The sequence below is a fragment of the Acinonyx jubatus genome, chromosome B3 (assembly GCF_027475565.1).
Source record: "Acinonyx jubatus isolate Ajub_Pintada_27869175 chromosome B3, VMU_Ajub_asm_v1.0, whole genome shotgun sequence".
NCBI classification, from domain to species: Eukaryota; Metazoa; Chordata; class Mammalia; order Carnivora; family Felidae; genus Acinonyx; species Acinonyx jubatus.
The window spans coordinates 35,906,774-35,931,747 of record NC_069386.1 but is presented as its reverse complement, the minus strand read 5'-3'; positions in this window follow the sequence as shown (position 1 = coordinate 35,931,747).

The window sequence follows — 24,974 nt, the reverse complement described above, 5'->3', positions numbered from 1 at the left end:
AAATATAAAGATTTTTTAATGTAGAATTCTGACTTTAAGGAGGAAAAAAGAAGGATGTAAAATGTTTGGCTGTTAAAGATGAGTTAGTTCAGGTATATTTTAAACAGACAGCAATGGGAATCAAACTGCATAGTATTTATTTTCCATTGTGTACATTCATTTTTTTTAACTTTTTTTTTTTGAGAGAGAGAGAGAGAGAGAGAGAGAGAGCAAAGCACACCAAAAGGCAAAAAGTTTGAAGAGACTGAGCAAGCATCAGAATCAGGCATGTTGGAATCATCAGGCTCGGAATTTAAACAACTATGGCTGAAATACTAAGGGATCTAATGGATAAAGTAGACAGTATGCAAGAACAGATAGACAATGTAAACAGAGAGATGGAAATCCTAAGAAATAACCAAAAAGAAATGCTAGAGATTAAAGACACCAAAAAACCCCACTATTATAGAAATGGAGAATGCGCCTGATGAGTTTAATAAACTGGACACATCTGAGCAAGGAATCTCTGAGCATGAGAACATCTCAATAGAAACCTCCAAGTAAAGAGCAAAGAGAATAAAGATGGGAAAACAGAACAGAGTATCCAGGGATTGTGGGATAACTACAAAAAGAGCAACATACATGTGATTAATGGGCACGCTAGAAGGACAGGAAGGAGAGAAAGAAACAAAAGAAACACTTGAAACAATAATCACTGAGGATTTCCCCCAAATTAATGTCAGACACCAAACCATAGATCCAAGAAGCTCAGAGAGCACCAAGCAGGATAAATGCCAAAAGAAGAAGGAGGAGAAGAAGGAAAAGGAGAAAAACCCCACACCTAGGCATATGGCTTTCAAATTGTAGAAAATAAAAGATTAAAAAACTCCTGAGAGAAGCCCGGGTTGGGGGGGGGGGGGGGGAGATACAAATTACATCCAACTTCTCTTGCAAGCAAGAAGAGAATAGAGTGAAATGTTGACAGTGTTGAGAGAAGAAAACCACCACCTGAGGATTCTGTGCCCTGTGAAATTATGCTTCTGAAGAGAAGGAGTTTGTTTGAGCCTTTCTCAGATAAACAAAAATTGATGGAATTTGTTGCCGATGGACACGCTGGCAAGAAATGTTTAAAAAGTTCTTTGGAGAGAATGAAAATAACGTGGGTCAGAAAGTTGGATCTACATTAAGAAGTACATCAAAGGATTAAGTAAAGGCAAAACGAAAACTTTTGTTGTTCTTATTCTTTTTTTAATTTTATTTTTAAGTAATCTCTACACCCCACGTGGGGCTCGGACTCACAACCGGAGATCAAGAGTTGCATATTCCCACTGACTGAGCCAGCCAGGCACCCCTGTTGTTCTTATTCTTAACTGATGTCACCGATAAAGGTTTGTTCAAAGTAACAACAGCAGGAGCGCCTGGGGGGGCTGAGTCGGTTGAGCAGCTGAGCATCCGACTCTTGATTTCAGCTCAGGTCACGATCCCAGGCTTGTGGGATCCCGTCCCGCATCGGGCTCTGCGCTGAGTGTGGATGGAGCCTGCGTAAATCCTCTCTCTCTCCCCTGCCCCGCCCTTCTCCTCTCTCTCCAACAAAACAAAACAAACACGAAACAAAAAATAAACCCCCAATAATGTATTTGATTATGAATGCTCATATATATATATACTTATATATAAGTGAAATGATATCTGGGGGCCCTGCACCATCCTCTAAATTTTGTTATGAACCTAAAACTTCCCCCACAAAAGAAAGTCCTTTAAAAAAAAGTCTATGGTAGGGATGGACATTAGTGTTGTTAAAAAAATAAGGGGCACCTGAGTGATTCAGCTGGTTAAGAGTCCAACTTCAGCTCAAGTCATGATCTTACTGCTTGTGAGTTGGAGCCCTGTGTCGGGCTCTGTGCTGACAGCTCAGAGCCTGGAGCCTGTTTCAGATTCTGTGTCTCCCTCTCTCTCTGCCCCTCCTCTGCTCTCGCTCGCTCTCTCTCTCAAATATAAAATAAAACATTAAAAAAAAAAGTGTTATGAGAAGAAAGGAAAAGCACAATAAATTGCAATTGGAGAAATGTGTGAAGAAGTTTCCCAGAAGACATGTCATTTGAACAAATTTTGAAGAATTAATTAGATTTTCTTAGATTTGGCACAGGGGTGGGGAAGGGAGGCCCTTCTGCTTCAGAAAAAGAACTGCACGAGGCTTTATTTATTTATGTCTGTACCGAGCACATACTGAGTGTGTTGCTAGGTGCCGTGTAGGACGCAGAAGTACGAGAACTTTCCACTATGAAAACAAGACAAAACACATCACATGGGGAAAAAAAAAAAGCGTGCTGTTAAATTCCACGGTGTAATTAGGTGTCAGTATTATCAGCAGGACCCAGAGATGGGGCAGACCATTGCCTGAAATAATTTGCAGCACAGTGGAAAGAAGCCTACCGGGGACCGAGGGAGAGATGAGAGGTACATTCTTACCACCCCCTTTCCTTAGTCTTCTAGCTTAAAAGTATTATTATTTCTTTTTTTTAATATTCATTTATTTATTTTTGAGAGAGAGAGAGAGAGAGAATATGAGTGGGGGAGGGGCAGAGAGAGAGAGAGAGAGAGAGAGAGAGGGAGACAGAGTCTGAAGCAGGCTCCAGGCTCTGAGCTCTCAGCGCAGAGCCCCACATGGGGCTCAAACCCATGAACTGCAAGATCATGACCTGAGCCAAAGTCAGATGCTTGACTGACTGAGCCACCCAGGCACCCCTGTTATTTCTTAATGCTCTATGAGCGATACCTGAAAACACTTGGACAAGAAATTCAAGTGTAAACAGTAAAAGAAAATCAAAGCCTCCCTTTACCACTTCCAACTCCCCTCTAATCCTATCTCTCTCCCCAGATAGAACTACCATTGCCAGTTCGGTGTGGATTCACTCAGGACTTCATGCGTTTATGTACAAGTAGGTACATACACAAATACACAGGGGTTTGTTTTTTTTTTTGAGTTCCTGCATCTTTTATATAAATGATTCTGAACATTTCGTCAACTCTTATTTTTACTCCAATATATTTAGGGAACTTTACATGTCAGTCTATTTAGATATACCTCGTTATTTTTAACTAGTATTCCATGGTATCCTTAGTTCCTTAACTATTCCCCTCTGATCAACCATAATAGGGGCAACCCATTAAGGTTCTACTTAATTTGAACAATAGCAACAACAACAACAACAACAACAACAAGAATGAACCCCAGGCTGCGTTTAGTAAATGGAGCCCTCACTCTAGGGAGGCATAACCCTACTGCTGATTCCAAGATCTGAATCAATGCACAGATCCAGAATGGAGGGGCATCTGGGGACCCTTGAAGAAGAACACAGCAATGGTACTACAAGGGTGACCTGAGGATCTTTTTCCAAGCCTTCCCCAAAGAGATTGGTGGTCTTTGACTAAGTAACTACACACTGAGAAAAGAGAAATACCAAGAGCTCGACAGCCATGGTGGTCCATCAGTGAGGGTGGGGAGTCCAGTGGGCAGGGGAATAAATGGTGCTTAGATATGAGATATGCCTCATAGGAGGCGCCAAACTGGAAGAATGTTCCAAGATGTTTGGGGTGGAGAAGGCAAGACTAGGTAGAGCTCTTTGCAACACTACAGATTAAAGAAATGAAGATAAGAACAAGATACCCATTCACCAAGCTGAGTGGTAAGTCAATCCATCGTTCATGGGATGGAAATCAGTGTTTGCCCTTTGACCCGGCAAACTTACTTTCAGAAATTATCCCATAGAATTGCCCTCACATGTAGGTAGAGGGAAAGCAGAGAGTGAGAGAAGCTGGTAAACTTCTGTTTTACTTAAATCATGGGCTTAACCTCTGGGGTAAGGTGTTTTGAACCCATCTGGTCATTACTTTCCAAGTTCCTGAGGGTAGTGTTGAAACTGATACACTTAGAAACGGGCAGAATCTTTACTCTGGATCCTGAATCCCCCGGAGTGAGGGCTGTTATGGTGGGAAAACCCAGACCTCCCCTTTTTACCATATCAAAGAGTAAAATCGCATCCCCGGAAGGAAGGACTGCAGCAACTTGCAGGATGCAGGAGTGGCGATTTTTATCACATATGCAATTTACCTGATGAGGTGGCTGAGGCACAGCTTAGAAGAACATGGAGAATGGAATGACAATGACTTTCACTGCATCTCTTTTACAGATGTTGTCTCTTTCGTAGCCCCTGGTATGTCATTATCAGTTGGGCCAGTGCTTCTTCCCCTGTCCCAATAAACAGCGACACCAGGAGCGGTTTGCTTTCCCATGACAGGGACTGTCGAGTACTTGCAACATCTTGGCCTCAGACATATCAGCTACATGGTTTTGTTCCTCAGTCTTTTTTTGTTGTTTTGTTTTTTTAATTTAGAGAGAGAGAGAACGTGCAAGTGGGGGAGAGGGGCAAAGGGAGACAGCGAGAATCCCAAGCAGGCTCCATGCTTGGCTGGACATGGGGCTCGATGCCACCAGCGTGGGATCATGACCTAACCCGAAATCAGAAGTCAGGCGCTCAGCTGACTGAGTCACCCAGGCATTCCTGTTCTTCAGTCTTGTACTTAGAAACCTTGATCCTGTCACCAACCCATAGGACATAGTCCTGGTCCTCTATACTGATGTCTCTGTGCTAAGCGGGCCTGATGAGCAGGAAAGAGCAGGCACCCTGCCTGACTTGGTAAGATACTTGGATGCTGAAGGGAGGGGATACAGCCCAAGAAAAATCAGGGAATTGCCACATCCGTAAAGTTCCCGGGGTTAGGGGGGGTCCAGACATCTGAGTTATGTTGGATACTTGCTCCAGAATGGAAGGCAAGGCTGACAGACATAAGGTACTTTATAGGACATCTTTGGAGATGCCAGCTTTGAGCGAGGCCCAGGGAAACAATGCTTCTCAAGCTATACCAGGCTGCAGTGAAGGTAGTCTGTCCCTAGTCTAACCCAGAACATCCAATGGCGTTCAAGTGCGTGTGGCAGGTTGGGCTGTGTGGAGCCCAGGGCAAGCCTCAACATGAGAAAAGTAGTATGAAGGGTACTACATACATGGCCTAATATACATGTTTCCTTTACTGTAATTTCCTTTTGCTATAGTACCACATGAGTTTTGTTGTTAATGTATTTTTTTTAATTTTTAAAAAAAGTTCATTTGTTTTTGAGAGAGAGCACAAGAGCAGGGGAGGAGAGAGAGGGAGACACAGAAACCGGAACAGGCTCCAGGCTCTGAGCTGTCAGCACAGAGCCCGACGCGGGGCTCGAACTCATAAACTGCAAGATCATGACCTGAGCTGAAGTCAGACATTTAACCAGCTGAGCCACCCAGGCGCCCCCTCATTCAGCTCTTCTGACCACAGGCAAGCAGCTTATTTCAAGTAGTACAAAGATTAAAGAGGGCGACCTAGGAGCCAGAAAATTTACTCCCATTACTGAGGGCAAATGAGGGTAAACTGAACACCTGGATAGAGTTCCTCGTTAGACTGAGTGGTCGAATTTGGTGTCGGAAAATTCCTGGACTAATCATCAGACTAAAGTCCAATGCATTACAGTTCTGTTTTGGGAAGTATTCTGGACTCACTCATTTTGATCACGGTTCTTCCATGTGGCGCAGAAAAGTGAAAGAAGGCTTCTCTGGAAGGCATTCTAATTGTATCAAATTTGAATCAACTACTTTGTAAGTTGCAGTATTCCAGGAGTATATATAACCAACTACACACTGAACATTAAAAACATTCTACAGCATACATTAGAAAAAACATTCCCCTCCCCTCCTGATTTTATAAATGGAGCTTACATTTGTAGTTTCTTTCTAACATAATTTTCATCTAAGCTTGATTATTTTACATGTATAAAAAAATAGAGTTACATCCTGGATAGGAAGGCTGAGTGGTTTACTCTGTTACCTACTACTAAGGATGGGATGAGTGGTTATGATGTACCCCTGAGGTGATGTAGAGTGAAGCACACAGCATCACACATGCAGTACCCTTGCCTAATAAAAAAGAAAAAAAAAAAAAATGGAACCTGAATCTCATCAACCAGGGATCCAACAACATGTTAACCCATATCATAAGAATACAATCAGGCTGCCGGTGCCTGGGTGGCTCAATCGATTAAGCATCTGACTTCAGCCCTCATGATCTCATGGTTTGTGAGTTTCAGCCCCACATTGGGCTCTCTGATGTCAGCACAGAGCCCACTTCAGATCCTCTGCGCCCGCCCCCATCTCTGCCCCCCTCCCCTGCTTGTTCTCTCTCAAAATAAATAAATAAACTTTAAAAAAAAGAATACAGTCAGCCTAAAGTTATCTTTATGCCAAAGAATAGCGTTCCTTTTCAGATTATTGGTATACGTGATTGAACTGGTTCCAGAAAGCTAAATATTTACACACTCACCATAGTGAGCAAGAATTCATCTTACTGCACTTTGACCAGAATTGCTCATAATCATCCATTTTAAATTATGTACACTATTTGAATTAGGCAAGATAGTATTTGTTATTGCATTAATTTGAACACAATTGAGGTTAAGTGTATTTTTTGCTTATTGATTAGCTATTGTTTTCTTTTTTCAGAATTGTGTATTCATATTTTTTGCCCATTGTTCTGTTCGCTCCTTGATAATTTTCTTGCTTCTACATATGAGGCTTTTATTTGGTAAAGAGATTTACCCTTTATTAAATTTGCTGCAATTTTTCCAGCTTCTACTTGGTCTTTTAATTATGCTTATAGTCTCATATAATTTTAATGTTGCTAAACTTGCCACTACTTTCCTTTGAGTTTCTAGCATTGCTCTTGAACTTAGGAAGTTTCTCCTTACTTAGAGAGATATTCTCCTGACCAATAGAACCTGACAGATATACAACTCTACTTTTTTTCTATTTATTTCTTGATGTTTATATACTTAACTGTTTAATCTATCTAGACATTTTTTGGTATAAGATATAATAAAACTGGATCTAACTTATTTTTCCCCAAATAACAGCCCCGTGGCTTGAACACGGTATTGATAATTCTTATATTCATGTAATTATTAGTATGTGAAGTTATAAAGTTATCAAGACCCAATGTTCCTGCTTTATTGCCAATCTAGAAAGAGCAATTTTGCCAAAACCTGACTGGCTTTGGTCTTGATGTATTTTTGCTCAATTTTGCTGTTTTCTTTGAAGTAAAAACGGATGCTAGCTTTTCCCTCCCTTATGTTACTGATTAACAAACAAGAGATCAACTCATTTGCATTTTATAATAGTGAATAACTGCCTAATGCATATTTTGCAAGCTAATATTTAATTTTCACTAACAGCAATAAATTTTGATTTCTGTTTGCACGCACTATTCTAAAACTAGGAAACCCAATTCCTTAAATCACTACAAGTGAAATGCTGACTGATTCTAGTTTTAAAATGTACTCCTAAAGAGAAGTTCAAAAATGTTTTAAAAGAATCAATTGACAAACAGAGAAAGTAATTAACACCCACATGTCTGTTGCACTAATGAACCTTGGGGGGGAAATGACAAGGTAAATTTCATCATGGGAAGAAGAGAACCACCTACCGGACAGCGTCAGAGTGGGTTGGCCAGACATTTCACAGAGAAGCCATGAAATCCAATGAGAACCCAGCAAGGCTGGTTTCTGGAATGCCGCTGGAACATGTCTTTTAATATATTTAAAACCCAAACGAAAACATTGTCTGCTTCCAGATGCATCACTGGGTTTAAATATATTAAATGATGCCGAAGAAGGAATACAGGTTGCCCCCGTTATCCAAAAGTAGAGTATGCCTATGATACCTATCGGAAGCTGAAATGGCATAAAGTGAAGAAGCAATTACCATTAATTTATACCGAAAATTTTTTGAGTGTTCCCGGACCCCCCAAAAATAACCTCTCTTAGGCTTTTCTGATATCTTAGGGCACATCTTGTTAACAGATGCACAAAACAAATTGAGATAAAGCACAAATGCTCCAAGATACTGTTCAAAGCCGAGGGCTCGCTGCTGATACCGAGTGCAGTTCCCAGAGAAGGCGCTTGGCGGCGCCACTCTCTTGGTGCCTGCTTGGTGTCCGCTGTCTCCGCAACCGCTCACTGCAAAACACTGAACGCGCTCTTTTCGCGTGTGGCCTTCTTCACAAAAACAAAACTCCTCTTCGGATTTCTTTCCGTCAGTGAAACCAGGTACTAACGTAGGTCCCTCGCAAAAGCCAAGAGGCATATCGCAAACCTTCGCACGGTGGGGGTGCCTGCCAAATGTATACAAATCTTACACGCTCAGAACTGAGCGTTGAACAAGTCGCCAGGAGGCGACAGGTGCTGCGACTGAGCAGAAAACTAACCTAGCGAACATGGCAGAGTGGCGTTCTCAACTGAATCGTTACTACATTATTAAATTATTTCACTTCGCACACACCTGCCATTTTGAGTTCATCCTTCTACAAATTAGGGAACGAACAAGCCGAACTGTTCAAGCTAAGTTGGACAGCCTTTTCGAAGGTAAGAGCAGAAAACGTTCAGAAACTGTTTGGTGAGGGCCCACTGCTAGCTAGATCAGAATGTGTTACGTACATTAAAGCTAAATTTAAACCTGAAGTCAAGTCTACCATGATTTGGAATAAATATAAAGTGCTTGTATTGACATTATATTTTATGTTGCCTTCCCCCCGGGGAAGAAAAAGACCCATAAATGTGTGTCCTTGAAAGTAGAGAGTGTAATATGTGCTCCGTGACATTCGTGTGACTCATTGCTACAGGGTAGAGCTAGCCTGGGAAGAAAACAGAAAGATCTGGAACAACCTGTGCCTTCACTGGACATGTAAAACGTCTCCAAAGGTTACTGCTGTAAGCAGCGTGATAGACCGTTCCGTGAACAATGCCTAGGGTCTGTCTAAATGTTGGACCATGATGGGATTGGCCATGCGTAATATCAGTACAAAGTCTTTAAATGTCTGCTATGAGTCTCTCCCCGGCCACTGCAGTTAACTCTTGGGGTTATTGCCTGCGTGGGTCTCACCTTGTTCATGAGCCTGCACGGGTGGAGCGGTAACCCCTGAATATTCCTGCTTCTGGTCTAGCTCCCCATAAGCTCTCCTAGGTACTCACTGAAGAGCATTTGAGAGGAGCCCACAGTTTATGAAGGAGCTGTTGGGAAGGTCTCATAGACATTAATTTATACTTGGGGGGAAAAAGGAAAACATTTAGGAGAACCACAGCTACTTTTGTGCAAAATACAATTTTGCACACGAAGAACAAAGATATCCTTTAAAAAGTTTTTAAGTGTTTATTTTTGAGAGAGAGAGAGAGTGTGTGTGCATGGGAGAGGGGCGGGGTAGGGGGAGGGAACAGAGGATCCAAAGTGGGCTCTGAGCTGACAGCAGTGAGCCAATGCGAGGCTCGAACTCCCGAACTGCGAGATCATGACCTGAGCCAAGGTTGAACGCTTAACCAACTGAGCCACCCAGGCGCCCCTAAAAACGTCCTTTTTAAACAACAGATTCTTTTACTGCTGAACTTCTAGACCCAAATGCTTAAGGCCTTGAATTACATTTGAAAAATGTGCAAGAACAGACGGTGAACAGTAATCATGCAGTTGTGGAAAGGACTGACGTGGAGTCAGAAGAACAGGGCTTCGGCTTCTGCGAGTTAGGTTCTGACTGTGTGATCTTGGACGAGTCACTTGACTTATAAACCAAAGACATATACAAAGGAGAGAAAAAAGTTAATGTTAAAGCAGATACATGCAAATATGAACATGTTTAGCAACCCCTTATCCTCCATATGATAAAATAATTTTCTTTATAATCAGTAATAATAGTTTTCTTGATTTGGTTTTAGTTTTACAGCTATTTAAAAGGAACTGGGGCATCTGGGTGGCTCAGTCGATTAAGTGTCCGACTTCAGCTCAGGTCATGATTTCATAGTTAGTGGGTTCGAGGGCCGCGTTGGGCTCTGTGCTGACAGCTCAGAACCTGGAGCCTGCTTTGGATTCTGTGTTTCCCTCTCTCTCTGTCCTTTCCCCGCTCTCTCTCTCTCTCTCTCTCTCAAAAAATAAATAAATATTAAAAAAAATTTTTTTTAAGGAACAGATATAAATTTTAATGATATTTCAGGTATGAACTAAAATTTGCACTTACCAACAAAAAATTATATCTCATGATTGGCACACGATTTCACTGTTTTCAATTGTAAATACAAGTAGAAACTCCAAGAGGTCACAAAGAATAACAGAACTGAAGTAACTCAGGCTCCACTTTCTCATCTTTCCAACCGTGTGCCATCATTGCTGACGTCAAGTCTCCTATCTAGACGCAGGGACGTGTCATATCACCAGTGCCAGAGGCACACACTGCGTCAAAGAGGGCTCGAAGAATTCTGAACAATTTGAATTTAATCGCAAAACAAAAGTGCACAGCTGAGTGTGTTAGGGGCCAATGGTCTAACTGGGAGTTCTCCAAATTAGCCTCCGCGTAGACCAGGTGCTTACCAAACTGTAAGTAATAAACAAAAGTGCAATTTCAAGGCTTGTGTGTATATTCCTTTTTTTTTTTTTTTTTTTTTTTAGAGAGAGAGACAGCGGGGGGAAGGGCAGAGAGAGAGAGAGAGAGAGAGAGAGAGAGAGAGAGAGAGAGAATCCCAAGCAGGCTCCACGCTATCAATGCTGGGCTTGATGGGGGCTTGAAACCACAAACCATGAGATCATGCCCTGAGCTGAAATCAAGGCACTGGTCTCCGCTTACGTGTATATTCTTAAAACCCAACTGTAGTCACTGCTTTTCTTAAGAATGTAGAACAACAAAAAATTTTTTTCAGGGAGCTGGTGTTTTTCTTTCAATGATTTTTTTATCAGAATTGTCAGAGTAGTGATCATAAAAAGCAGATCAATTTGCAGTCCGTTTTATTATCATTTGAAAATTCTTTTTAATGTTCCCCTCTTGCTTGCGCCAGGGGCAGGCTCACCTTGCCCTTGGTAATCCACCTGACCTAGTCTCTTGCATTTTGCCTAGTGAGATTGGCACTGACTACCCCATCCTCACCTCCCCAGAACCTGCCATGGCCCAGGCCCAGCATTCACAGAGGACCTTACATTTAGAATTTAGATGTACCACCTTTTTTTTTTTTCATTTTTTAAAAAATGTATTCATTTAAATTTAAGTTAGTTAACATACAGTGTAGTATTGGTTTCAGGAGTAGAACCCAGTGATTCATCACTTACATATAACGCTCAGTGCTCATCCCAGCAAGTGCCCTCCCTAATGCCCATCGCCCATCTAGCCCATCCCCCCAGCCACCTCACTTCTAGCAGCCCCCAGTTTGTTCTCTATATTTAAGACTCTCTTATGGTTTGCCTCCTCCTCTGTTTTTATTTTACTTTTCCTTCCCTTTCCCTATGTTCATCTGTTGTGTTTCTTAAATTCCACATATGACTGAAATCATATATGTGTCTTTCTCTACCTGACTTATTTCACTTAGCATAATGCACTCTAGTTCCATACACGTTGTTGCAAATCACAAGATTTCATTCTTTTTCATTGCTGAGTAGTATTCCATTATATCTTTATCTTTTCTTTATCCATTCTTTACCCACATCTTTATCTTTTCTTTATCCACATCTTCTTTATCCATTCATCAGTTGATGGAAATTTGGGCTCTTTCCATAATTTGGCTATTGTTGATAGCACTGCTATAAACTTTGGGGTGCCTGTGCCCCTTCGAATCAGCAGTTTTGTATCCTTTGGATAAATACCTAGTAGTGCAATTGCTGGGTCATAGGGTAGTTCTATTTTTAACTTTTTGAAGAATGTCCATAGTATTTTCCAGAGTGGCTGCACCAGTTTGCATTCCCACCAACAGTGTGAAAGGGTACCATCTAAATGAGGCTATTCCTATAGTCACAGATAGACCAACAAGAATGAAGGAACAACGAAGAAATGACTAAATGACTGTTTATATGCCCTTCTGTTCCCAAGATTATGGCCAAGTAGATATCAAGGTCACCAATAATAATTGGAGATTGCCAAGGACTTGTTTTAATGTGTTTTCAAGTCTGACTGAGAATTCTGACATTTTGAAATAAATAAGAAATTATGAATATCTAAAATCAGGTTTTCTTTAAAAAAAAAAAGAATGAAGGAAGATGTTCACCTTACAATTTTTAACCTGTGCCATTAACTGGACTTCTATGTGTAAATTAATATTGTTAAAAACTCTGAAGTTATCTTGTGAATAGCACAAGTATAATGAATTGTATATTTGGGGTGTTTTAAGTGCATTATTTTGTGGTAAGTAAATGTTAATATGTGCCACAATTAAAAAAAATTTTTTTAATGTTTATTTATTTTTGGGAGACAAAAAGACAGAGCACTAGCAGAGGAGGAGCAGAGAGAGAGGGAGAGACACAGAATCCGATGTAGGCTCCAGGCTCTGAGCTGTCAGCACAGAGCCTGATGTGGGGCTCAAACTCACGAACCATGAGATCATGACCTGAGCCGAAGTCAAACGCTTAAGTGCCTGAGCCACCCGGGTGCCCCTGCACGTACCACAATTTTTATAACCATTTTGTCATTTCTACAAAATGACAAAGTAATAGATATAGCTGAGCCTGTTTGCACTGTTAGCGTTTCCCATAGGAACCGATCCTATGGGTTTTCCAGGATGCAGGACTTCTAGTACTTAAAAGTGGGACAGTCCTGGGGTGCCTAGGTAGCTCAGTCAGTTAAGCATCTGATTTCGGCTCAGGTCATGGTCTCCTGGTTCATGAGTTGGAGCCCCACATCGGGCTCTGTGCTGACAGCTCAGAGCCTGGAGCCTGCATTGGATTCTGTGTCTCCCTCTCTCTCTGCCCCTCCCCCGCTCATGCTCTGTCTCTGTCTCTGTCTCACTCTCTCAAAAATAAACATAAAAAAAAAAAAAAAAGAAGTGGGACAAGTCCCCTCCAGGCAAACCAGAATTGTTGGCTGTCTTGCCTAAACCCTTCAGAGTATAGCACACTCTGATCTTACAGGATGGCTGGTTTCTCACTGGCTGAGTCTGGAAGTCTTTTCTGGAGAGGAACAGAAGCTACCCATTCCCCCTTTATGCTGAAACAGGCACTCATACGAGGGGCATTCAGCCTAAAAGCATGAGGCCTCCATATTCCACTGCCCACTCCTCTTCAAACTGACCTCTCTCGAACTCAAATCGAGCGTTTATCTGATGACAACAACAAATGCAATTATGTAATATCCCTTGTATAAATCACACTAGAGTGTTTTACAAACTAAAAACAAGGTGAATGTAGACACTTGATGATTTTGTTTAGGACCTGGCAAAGATTTAGCTTTCTCAAAATCACCTGGAGGCTGCTGCCATACCTATGTGGTATAAATTCAGGAAACCCTAGATTTGGGGTTCCAAGGCTGACATATGAAGTATCTAAGACAGTTGAAGGATACAGACTTTTGAAAATGTAATGAAATAAAAGGTCTGGAGAGTGTATGATCTTGCTAAAACTGTGCCATGGGTGAGTCCAATAACTTAAAAAATCAATACACAGTGTTACTGACAACCCCAAGCTATTGTATTGTGGAGGTTTTGTGCTGAAACAAGTAGTAGTAAAAGAGAATGATGGTGTTTTTCATGCTTTATGTGTTGCCCTCCAAGCAATGGCATGATCTGGGGAATCCATAACTAGTGATTTATGGCACAACTCAAGCCCTGAAATAAAGTCATTTGTGATCACGTTTGATCAACGTCGTTGCCTGTTGTTATTTAAAAAACAATAAAAGACTTCTCGACCTGAAAGATAATCACCCACATGTTAAAAGAATAAACGGGTTACAGAAACTTCATTAACTGACCACTTAAAACTTGGCCTTTCACAGCACCAGTCAGATTTAAGCTGCAAGTTCCGTTAAAATAAAGCCAGTCATAGTTTATGAATGATTGGAAATGGATCAGCTTTGTGGAGAGCCAAATAAGAGCCTTCCACCACAAGAGTATGGTTTGAACATGCTCACCTGTGACTGTGGAAAAGTAAAGTGGGACAAACTCTGTCGAGGGCAATTTGGTCCCAAATACAAACTTTTATGTATAGTGTATCTGATTGAGAAGAGCCATTTCTCAGAATTTTGTTCACAGAAATATTGGCACAAATTTGCAAAAATATACAAACAAGGAAAGCTCGTTGCTGAATAGTTGTGATATTTGTGATCGTGGAAAGTTGACCACCTAGATGTTTAACAATAGTGTTAAAACCTTTATTGTAGATCTATACTTGCAACCATCGAAAAGAAGGATATAGATTTCTGTGCATCGTCTTGGAAATGAGTCTGGGATACACTGGGGATAAGATAGCAAGTTTCAGAGCAGCATGCACAGGATAATTTATTTTGTAAAATAAATTCAAAAAAACAATCTGAATACACATTCATATGTATGCTCATAAATAATTCACGAAGCACTATATTCACAGCAAACTTAAGAATGGTTAGTACTTGAAGAGTGGGAATGTTTCATTTAAATGTTTTTAGGATGTGCTTACATTACTTTTTTTTTTTTTTAGGCAGAATTTCCTTTTTTTTTTGTTTTTTTTTTTAAGAATCAGGAACATGCTGTCAATTAGGTGCTGACTCTGAAAATCATTGTACCTCTCCCTTGCAATAACCACATCAGAGACAAGGGGCAGCGGTAATTGTATGTAAAAAGACACCAAGGATCCAGCAAGGAAAATTGGGCCTTTTCACGCTATCCCAGGTACAAGGATGGAAAAAAAAAAAAAAAAGAGCTGCTCTAGCCTGTATTTTTGGCAAGGTTTTAATCACGTTACACGTTGAAGTCACTTACGAAATGAAGATAACATATTATTTAAAGAATCAAAGTTCTCTATTGGTACCTATTCATATTGCGCTACTTTAAATTTGAAGGATAAAGCATCCCTTTCCTTTCTCAAGTCCTCTCTCACACCCCTGGGTTTTCCCAAGCCTACATCCGTCTCTCTCTAGAAACCATTCCTTTAAAGTAAACTTTTTGCCTGCACTTTTTAAAAAAGTTTAATTCCAGTGTAGTTAACATACAGTGTCATATTAGTTTCAGGTGTACAACATGGCGACTCAACATATATTTCATATATGGCCCAGTGCTCATCAAGGTAAGTGTACTCTTTTTTTTTTTTTTTTTTTTTTTTTTTACAAAATTTATTGTCAACCTGGTTTCCATACAATACCCAGTGCTCATCCCAACAGGTGCCCTCCTCAATGCCCATCACCCACCTTCCCCTCCCTCCCACCCCCATCAACCCTCAGTTTATTCTCAGTCTTTAAGAGTCTCTAATGGTTTGCCTCCCTCCCTCTCTAACTTTTTTTCCCCTTCCCCTCCCCCATAGTCTTCTGTTAAGTTTCTCAGGATCCACATAAGAATACTACAGATATTTTTAATTCCAGATGAAAAAGATGTGAAAATTTTGAGATCGACGTTTTTGTAGAAAATTAAAAAAAACGGCATCAATATGAAACTCAAACAGATAATTACTAATCTTCAGGGTTTTTTTTTGCAAATTCTTTTTTGATTTAACTTTATGTTTCAAAATTTACATCCAAATTAGTTAGTATATAGTGAAGCAATGATTTCAGTAGATTCCTTAATGCCCCTTACCCATTTAGCCCATCCCCCCTCCCACAACCCCTCCAGCAACCCTCAGTTTGTTCTCCATATTTACCAGTCTCTTTTGTTTTGTCCCCCTCCCTGTTTTTATATTATTTTTGTTTCCCTTCCCTTATGTTCGTCTGTTTTGTCTCTTAAAGTCCTCATAGGAGTGAAGTGACATGATTTTTGTCTTTCTCTGACTGACTAATTTCACTTAGCATAATACCCTCCAATTCCATCCACATAGTTGCAAATGACAAGATTTCATTCTTTTTGATTGCTGAGTGGTACTCCATTGTATATATATACCACATCTTCTTTATCCATTCATCCATCGATGGACATTTGGGCTCTTTCTATACTTTGGCTATTGTTGATAGTGCTGCTATAAACATAGGGGTGCATGTGTCCCTTTGAAACAGCGCACCTGTATCCCTTGGATAAATACCTAGTAGTGCAATTCCTGGGTCGTAGGGTAGTTCTATTTTTAGTTTTTTGAGAAACCTCCATACTGTTTTCCAGAGTGGCTGCACCAGCTAGCATTCCCACCAACAATGCAAAAGAGATCCTGTCTCTCCGCATCCTTGCCAACATCTGTTGCCTGAGTTGTTAATGTTAGCTATTCTGACAGGTGTAAGGTGGTATCTCATTGTGGTTTTGATTTGTATTTCCCTGATGATGAGTGATGTTGAGCATTTTTTCATGTGACGGTTGGCCATCTGGATGTCTTCTTTGGAGATGTGTCTACTCATGTCTTTTGCCCATTTCTGCATTGGATTATTTGTTTTTTTGGGTTTTGGGTTTGATAAGTTCTTTGTAGATTTGGGATACTAACCCTTTATCTGATATGTCATTTGCAAATATCTTCTCCCATTCTGTTGATTGCCGTTTAGTTTTGCTGATTGTTCCCCTTGATGTGCAGAAGCTTTTTGTTTTCATGAGGTCCCAATAGTTCATTTTTGCTTTTGTTTCCCTTGCTTCCGGAGACGTGTTGAGCAAGAAGTTGCTGCGGGCAAGATCAAAGAGGTTTTTGCCTGCTTTCTCCTCGATGATTTTGATGGCTTCCTGTCTTACATTGAGATCTTTCATCCGCTTTGAGTTTATTTTTGTGTCTGGTGTAAGAAAGTGGTCCAGGTTCATTCTTCTGCATGTCGCTGTTCAGTTTTCCCAGCACCACTTGCTGAAGAGACTGTCTTTATTCCATTGGATATTCTTTCCTGCTTTGTCAAAGCCATATGTTGGCCATACGTTTGTGGGTCCATGTTTGGGTTCTCTGTTCTGTTCCATTGATCTGAGTGTCTGTTTTTGTGCCAGTATCATACTGTCTTGATGATTACAGCTGTGTAGTATAGCTTGAAGTCTGGGATTGTGATGCCACCTGCTTTGGTTTTCTTTTTCAAGATTGCTTTGGCTATTTGGGGTCTTTTCTGGTTCCATACAAATTTTAGGATTATTTGTTCTAGCTCTGTGAAGAATGCTGGTGTTACTTTGATAGGGATTGCATTGAATATGTAGATTGTTTTGGGTAGTATCGACATTTTAACAATATTTGTTATTTGTTCTTCCTATCCAGGAGCATGGAATCTTTTTCCATTTCTATGTGTCTTCTTCAGTTTCTTTCATCAGCTTTCTATAGTTGTCAGCGTATAGATTTTTCACCTCTTTGGTTAGATTTATTCCTAGGTATTTTATGATTTTTGGTGCAACTGCAAATGGGATCGATTTCTTAATTTCTCTTTCTGTTGCTTCATTGTTGGTGTACAGGAATGCAACCGATTTCTGTGCATTGATTTTATATCCTGCCACTTTGCTGAATTCATGAATCAGTTCTAGCAGTTTTTTGGTGGAATCTTTTGGGTTTTCCATATAGAGAATCATATCATCTGTGAAGAGTGAAAGTTTGACCTCCTCCTGGCCGATTTGGATGCCTTTTATTTCTTTGTGTTGTCTGATTACAGAGGCTAAGACTTCCAATACTATGTTGAATAACATGGTGAGAGTGGACATCCCTATCTTGTTCCTGACCTTAGGGGGAAAGCTCTCAGTTTTTCCCCATTGAGGATGATATTAGCATTGGGTTGCTCGTATATGGCTTTTATCATCTCGAGGTATGATCCTTCTATCCCTACTTTCTTGAGGGTTTTTATCAAGAAAGGATGCTGTATTTTGCCTAATGCTTTCTCTGCATCTATTGGGAGGATCATATGGTTCTTGCCCTTTCTTTTATTGATGTGATGAATCACGTTAATTGTTTTGCAGATATTGAACCAGCCCTGCATCCTAGGTATAAATCCCACTTGGTCGTGGTGAATAATTTTTTTAATGTATTGTTGGATCCGGTTGGCTAATATTTTGTTGAGGATTTTTGCATGCATGTTCATCAGGGAAATTGGTCTGTAGTTCTCCTTTTTAGTGGGGTCTCTGTCTGGTTTTAGAATCAGGGTAATGCTGGCTTCATAGAAAGAGTTTGGAAGTTTTCCTTCCATTTCTATTTTCTGGAACAGTTTCAAGAGAATAGGTGTTAACTCCTTAAATGTTTGGTAGAATTCCCCTGGAAAGCCATCTGGCCCTGGACTCTTGTTTTTTGGCAGATTTTTGATTACTAATTCAATTTCCTTACTGGTTATGTGTCTGTTCAAATTTTCTATTTCTTCCTGTTTCAGTTTTGGTAGTGTATATGTTTCTAGGAATTTGTCCATTTCTTCCAGATTGCCCATTTTGTTGATATATAATTGCTTATAATATTCTCTTATTATTGTTTTTATTTCTGTTGTGTTGGTTGTGATATCTCCTCTTTCATTCTTGATTTTACTTATTTGGGTCCTTTCCTTTTTCTTCTTGATCAAACTGGCTAGTGGTTTATCAATTTTGTTAATTCTTTCACAGAACCAGCTTCTGGTTTCATTGATCTGTTCTACTGTTTTTTTGGTTTCGATAGCATTAATTTCTGCTCTAATCTTTATTATTTCCTGTCTTCTACCGATCTTGGGTTTTATTTGCTGTTCTTTTTCCAGCTCTTTAAGGCGTAAGGTTAGGTTGTGTATCTGAGATCTTTCTTCCTTCTTTAGGAAGGCCTGGATTGCTATATACTTTCCTCTTATGACTGCCTTTGCTGTGTTCCAGAGGTTTTGGGTTGTGGTGCTGTCATTTTCATTGACTTCCATATACTTTTTAACTTCTTCTTTAACTGTTTGGTTAGCCCATTCATTCTTTAGTATGATGTTCTTCAGTCTCCAAGTATTTGTTACCTTTCCAAATTTTTTCTTGTGGTTGATTTCAAGTTTCATAGCATTGTGGTCTGAAAATATGCACGGTATGATCTTGATCTTTTTGTACTTAGGGCTGATTTGTGTACCAGTATATGGTCTATTCTGGAGAATGTGCAGTAGGGAAGAATGTATATTCTGCTGCTTTAGGATGAAATTTTCTGAATATATCTATTAAGTCCATCTGGTCCAATGTGTCATTCAGAGCCATTGTTTCCTTGTTGATTTTTTGATTAGATGATCTGTCCATTGCTGTGAGTGGGGTGTTGAAGTCTCCTACTATTATGGTATTACTATCGATGAGTTTCTTGATGTTTGTGATTAATTGATTTATATATTTGGGTGCTTTCACATTTGGCGCATAAATGTTTACAGTTGTTAGGTCTTCTTGGTCTTATAGACCCCTTGATTATGATAATGCCCTTCTCTATCTCTTGATACAGTCTTTATTTTAAAGTCTAGATTGTCTGATATAAGTATGGCTACTCCGGCTTTCTTTTGTTGGCCATTAGCATGATAGATGGTTATCCATCCCTTTATTTTCAAACTGTAGGTGTCTTTAGGTCTAAAGTGGGTCTCCTGTAAACAGCATATGGATGGGTCTTGTTTTCTTATCCATTCTGTTACCCTGTGTCTTTTGATTGAAGCATTGAGTCCATTGACGTTTAGAGTGAGTACTGAAACATATGAATTTATTGCCATTATGATGCTTGTAGAGTTGGAGTTTCTGGTGGTGTTCTCTGGCCCTTTCTAATCTTTTGTTGCTTTTGGTATATATATAGATAATATATAAATTTTCATCTTTTGTCCACTCAGAAAGTCCCCCTTAATATTTCTTGCAGGGCTGGTTTAGTTATTTTGTTGAGGTCCCAGTAGACAAACTCCTTTAATTTTTGTTTGTCTGGGAAACTTTTTATATCTCCTTCCATTTTGAATGACAGCCTTGCTGGATAAAGAATTCTTGGCTGCATATTTTTCTGATTCAGCACACTGAATATATCCTGCCACTCTTTTCTGGCCTGCCAGGTTTCTGTGAATAGGTCTGCTGCAAACCTGATCTGTCTTCCCTTGTAGGTTAGGGACTTTTTTTCCCTTGCTGCTTTCATGATTCTCTCCTTGCCTGAGTATTTTGTGAATTTGACTATGATATGCCTTGTTGATGGTCGGTTTTTGTTGAATCTAATGGGAGTCCTCTGTGTTTCCTGATTTTGATGTCTGTGTCTTTCCCTAGGTTTTCTGCTATGATTTGCTCACATAACCCTTCTACCCCTATTTCTCTCTATTCCTCCTCTGGGACCCCTATGATTCTGATGTTGGTCCTTTTTAATGAGTCACTGATTTTTCTAATTCTTAAATCATGCTCTTTTGCCTTAATCTCCCTCTTTTTCTCTGCTTTGTTATTCTCTATAAGTTTGTCCTCTATATCGCTGATTCTCTGTTCTGCCTCATCCATCCTTGCCACCGCTGCATCCATCCGTGATTGCAGCTCAGTTATAGCATTTTTAATTTCATTCTGGCTATTTTTTACCTCTTTTATCTCTGCAGAAAGCGATTCTAATCTATTTTCGACTCTAGCTAGTATTCTTATTATCGTGATTGTAAATTCTGGTTCAGACATCTTGCTTGAGTCTGTTAAATCCCTGGCTGTCATTTCTTCATGCTCTTTCTTTTGGGGTGAATTCCTTCATTTTGTCATTTTGAAGGGAGAAAAGGAATTAATGAGGTAGAAAAATTGAAATTAAAAAAATTAAAATTAAAAAAATATTAAAATTAAAAATTAAAAACACACCCACACAAAAATTGAATAGATGATGCTAGATCCTAGGTGTGTTTTGGTCTGGGTGTAGAAAGTGGTTTGACAGATTAGAGAAACAAAAAAAAAGGGGGGGAGAGAAAAAAAAGGAAATTGTTTGAGAATTTGAAAAAAGGAATACACTAACGTAGACTAAAATACACAAAAGTAGAGAATATAGTAGAAAAAATTATAGAAAAATATTTTCAATAAAATTAAAAGGAAATATGAATTTTTTTCATTTTCTGTATTTAAGAAAAAAGAAAAGAAATGAAAAAAAGGAAAAAGATAAAAAAGAAAAAGGAAAAGACAAAAAAAGAAATTGTTTGAAAATTTGAAGAAGTGAATACATGGTAGTAGACTGAAATAAAGTGATGTGAGTAAGATAGAATTTGAAAAAAATTACACAAAAGCAAAAAATATAGTAATAAAAATTAAATAAAAATATTTTTAAAAGAAATTGAAAGTAAAATGAAGTTTTCTTTTTCTGCATTCAAGAAAAGAAATGAAAAAGAGAAAAAAAGAAAAAAAGGAAATTGTTTGAAAATTTGAAAAGGTGAGTACACTGAAGTAGACTAAAATAAAATGATGGAAATAAATTTTGAAAAAATTTACACAAGAGTAAAAAATCTAGTAATAAAAATTAAAGACAGATATTTTTAATAAAAATTGAAAATAAAAATGAGTTTTTTCTCTTTCTGTATTCAGGAAAAAGAAAAGACTTGTAAAAGAGAAAAAGGAGAAAGAGAGAAAAAAGAAAATTGAATAGATGAACCTGCTGACAGATTGAAGTAGGACTGAAATTGCTTTGTTTTCCCCTAGAGGTCAGTCCATGTAGCTCTTTATAGTCCATATATTAAATCAGCGGTGAGGTTTGTGTTCTTAAAGAGCGAACTTGGCGCAGTTGGGCAGGGCTCGGTGTAACATCTCAGCTCTCCCCTAGATGGCGCTGCTAGCCTACTGGGGTGGATTGTTGCGGTGCTCGTCGGTGCGCGTGCGCATGCGCAGGAGCAGTGAAAAAAATGGCACCACCCAGCCACCCAGTCTGTTCTTCCGGATCAGCAATCGCGCACTGGTTCTCTGTCTTTAGCTCTCGTCCACTCCCCGCTTTTCCACTCTCCGTGACCAGGGCCCAGGCAGTACCTCTCTCCCGAGTTTTGTCTCAGATGCGGCTGTTTTCCCCGGCCCCTTGCTTCCGAAGGACTGCGGCTTTGACCCGCTCCACCCCTCTGCGGGAGGGTCTCACGGAGTGATGGCTGAATGAGCAATGGCCAAATGTCAGCTGTACCCAGGAACGCCCGCTGGATTTTGCTGTTGCTGGTGCCCCAAGACTGTAGCCAGGTGCCAGCCCCCCCGCCCCCCCCCCCCCCAGAAAAAACGCAAGACGGTGTAGCCTCAGCATTTCAGGGACCATGGGAAATTGCAACACACACCTGACACCAGGCTTCACCCTCAACAACCTTGCCCCAGGACCAGCGAATGTGGCTGCCTTCTGGGGTCTGCTGGGACCAGGTGGCTTCAACAGTCTCTACCAAATGTCCTTCCAGCAGTGGAACCGCTTTCCCCGTGTGGCCTGAGAACCTCCCTGACCCCACTCTGTTCCTGGGGATTCACCTTTCCCACCAGAGCACTGCCAGGTGTCGAGCTGCGGGGTTGCAACCTTTGTGCTCCCCTTGTTTACAGTCTTAATGGAATTTAAACCCCCTCCTTTCTCCTTTCTCCTTTTTAGTTTAGTCCCTGTGGCTGTTTCCAATTTTCCGCTTTCTCTCCAGCTGCTTTTGGGGAGGGGTGCTTTTCCCATATGCTCCCCCCTCCCCAGTCTCCATCCTTTCTCTGCCTGCAGTGCTTCTTGCTCCCCTAATCCAGCTCTCTGTGTCACGTACCTGCTGAATTCTATGGTTCAGGTTGTGCAGATTGTTGTGTTAATCTTCCAATCGGTTTTCTAGGTGTGTAGGATGGTTTGGTGTTGGTCTGGCTGTATTTCACGGATGTGAGACACACAAAAAGCGTCCATGCTGTTCCGCCATCTTGGCTCCTCCCTAGGTAAGTGTACTCTTAATCCCTATTCACCTATAGCACCCATCCCCTCACGCACCTCCTCTCTGATAACTATCAGTTTGTTCTCTGCAGTGAAGAGTCCGGTTTTTGGTTTCTCTTTTTTTCCTTTGGTCACTGTTTTGTTTCTTAAGTGTCACATATGAGTGAAATCAGATGGCATTTGTTCTTCTCTGATCGGCTCACCTTGCTTCAGCATTATGCTCTCTAGCTTCATCCATGTTGTTGCAAATGGCAAGATTTCATTCTTTTTGATGGCTGAATAATATTCCATTATAGATCTCTATCTACCTATCTATCTATCTATCTATATACACGTGATTGAAAAGCCTGGCGGCCAATTTGAACATCACCCTCATCAATGACTTGGTCGCCTTTGACACAGTTGACCAGAATTCCATTCTTTTCTTTAATTACAAAAATGATTTTATTGCTTGTATATATAATAAAACCTATGCCTACACACAAATGAAAGTTTAGAAAACACAGACAAGGAGGAGGAGCGGGAGGAGGCAGGAGAGGAGAAAAATTCAAGCAAGCATTGACTCGGGCCAGTCACTTAGAGCACACATGTATACTCACTTTGCAAACATGATGCCATGCTGCACATCCACTTTTGTTATTTGCTTTCTTAAGAATCTCTAACATTATATTTTAATTTTTTCCATGTCAAAACATACATATTGTCATTGTTTTGCAGCTATTTTTTAGGGCTTTTTAAAAAAGTGATTATTTATTTTGAGAGAGAGCATGAGCAGGGGAGGGGCAGAGAGAGAGGGGGAGAGAGAGAATCCCAAGCAGGCTCCCGAGTGTCAGTGTGTAGCCTGATGTATGGCCTGTGTGTGTGTGTGTGTGTGTGTATCACACCTTTATATATATATATATATATATATATATATATATATATATATATGTATATATATGTATATATATATACATATATATACATATGTATATGTCACATTTTTTTTGAGATGAATTTTTTTTAAATATAAAATTTATTGTCAAATTGGTTTCTATACAACACCCAGTGCTCATCCCAACAGGTGCCCTCCTCACTACCCATCTCCCACCCCCATCAACCCTCAGTTTGTTCTCAGTTTTTAAGAATCTCTTATGTTTTGGCTCCCTCTGTCCCTAATCTTTTTTTTTTTTTCCTTCCTCTCTCCCATGGTCTTCTGTTAATTTTCTCAGGATCCACGTAAGAGTGAAAACATATGGTATCTGTCTTTCTCTGTATGACTTGTTTCGCTTAGCATCACACTCTCCAGTTCCATCCACGTTGCTACAAAAGGCCATATTTCATTCTTTCTCATTGCCACGTAGTATTCTGTTGTGTATATAAACCACAACTTCTTTATCCATTCGTCAGTTGATGGACATGTAGGCTCTTTCCATACTTTGGCTCTTGTTGAAAGTGCTGCTATAAACATTGGGGTACAAGTGCCCCTATGCATCAGTACTCCTGTATCCCTTGGGTAAATTCCTAGTAGTGCTATTGCTGGGTCATAGGGTAGGTCTATTTTTAATTTTTTGAGGAACCTCCACACTGTTTTCCAGAGAGGCTGCACCAGTTTGCATTCCTACCAACAGTGCAAGAGTGTTCCCGTTTCTCCACATCCTCGCCAGCATCTATAGTCTCCTGATTTGTTCATTTTAGCCACTCTGACTGGCGTGAGGTGGTATCTGAGTGTGGTTTTGATTTGTATTTCCCTGATGAGGAGCGACGTTGAGCATCTTCTCATGTGCCTGTTGGCCATCCGGATGTCTTCTTTAGAGAAGTGTCTATTCATGTTTTCTGCCCATTTCTTCACTGGATTATTTGTTTTTCGGGTGTGGAGTTTGGTGAGCTCTTTATAGATTTTGGATACTAGCCCTTTGTCTGATATGTCATTTGCAAGTATCTTTTCCCATTCCGTTGGTTGCCTTTTAGTTTTGTTGATTGTTTCCTTTGCAGTGCAGAAGCTTTTTATCTTCATGAGGTCCCAATAGTTCATTTTTGCTTTTAATTCCCTTGCCTTTTGGGGATGTGTCAAGTAAGAAATTGCTGCGACTGAGGTCAGAGAGATTTTTTCCTGCTTTCTCCTCTAGGGTTTTGATGGTTTCCTGTCTCACATTCAGGTCCTTTATCCATTTTGAGTTTATTTCTGTGGATGGTGTAAGAAAGTGGTCTAGTTTCATCCTTCTGCATGTTGCTGTCCAGTTCTCCCAGCACCATTTGTTAACGAGACTTTTTTCCATTGGATGTTCTTTCCTG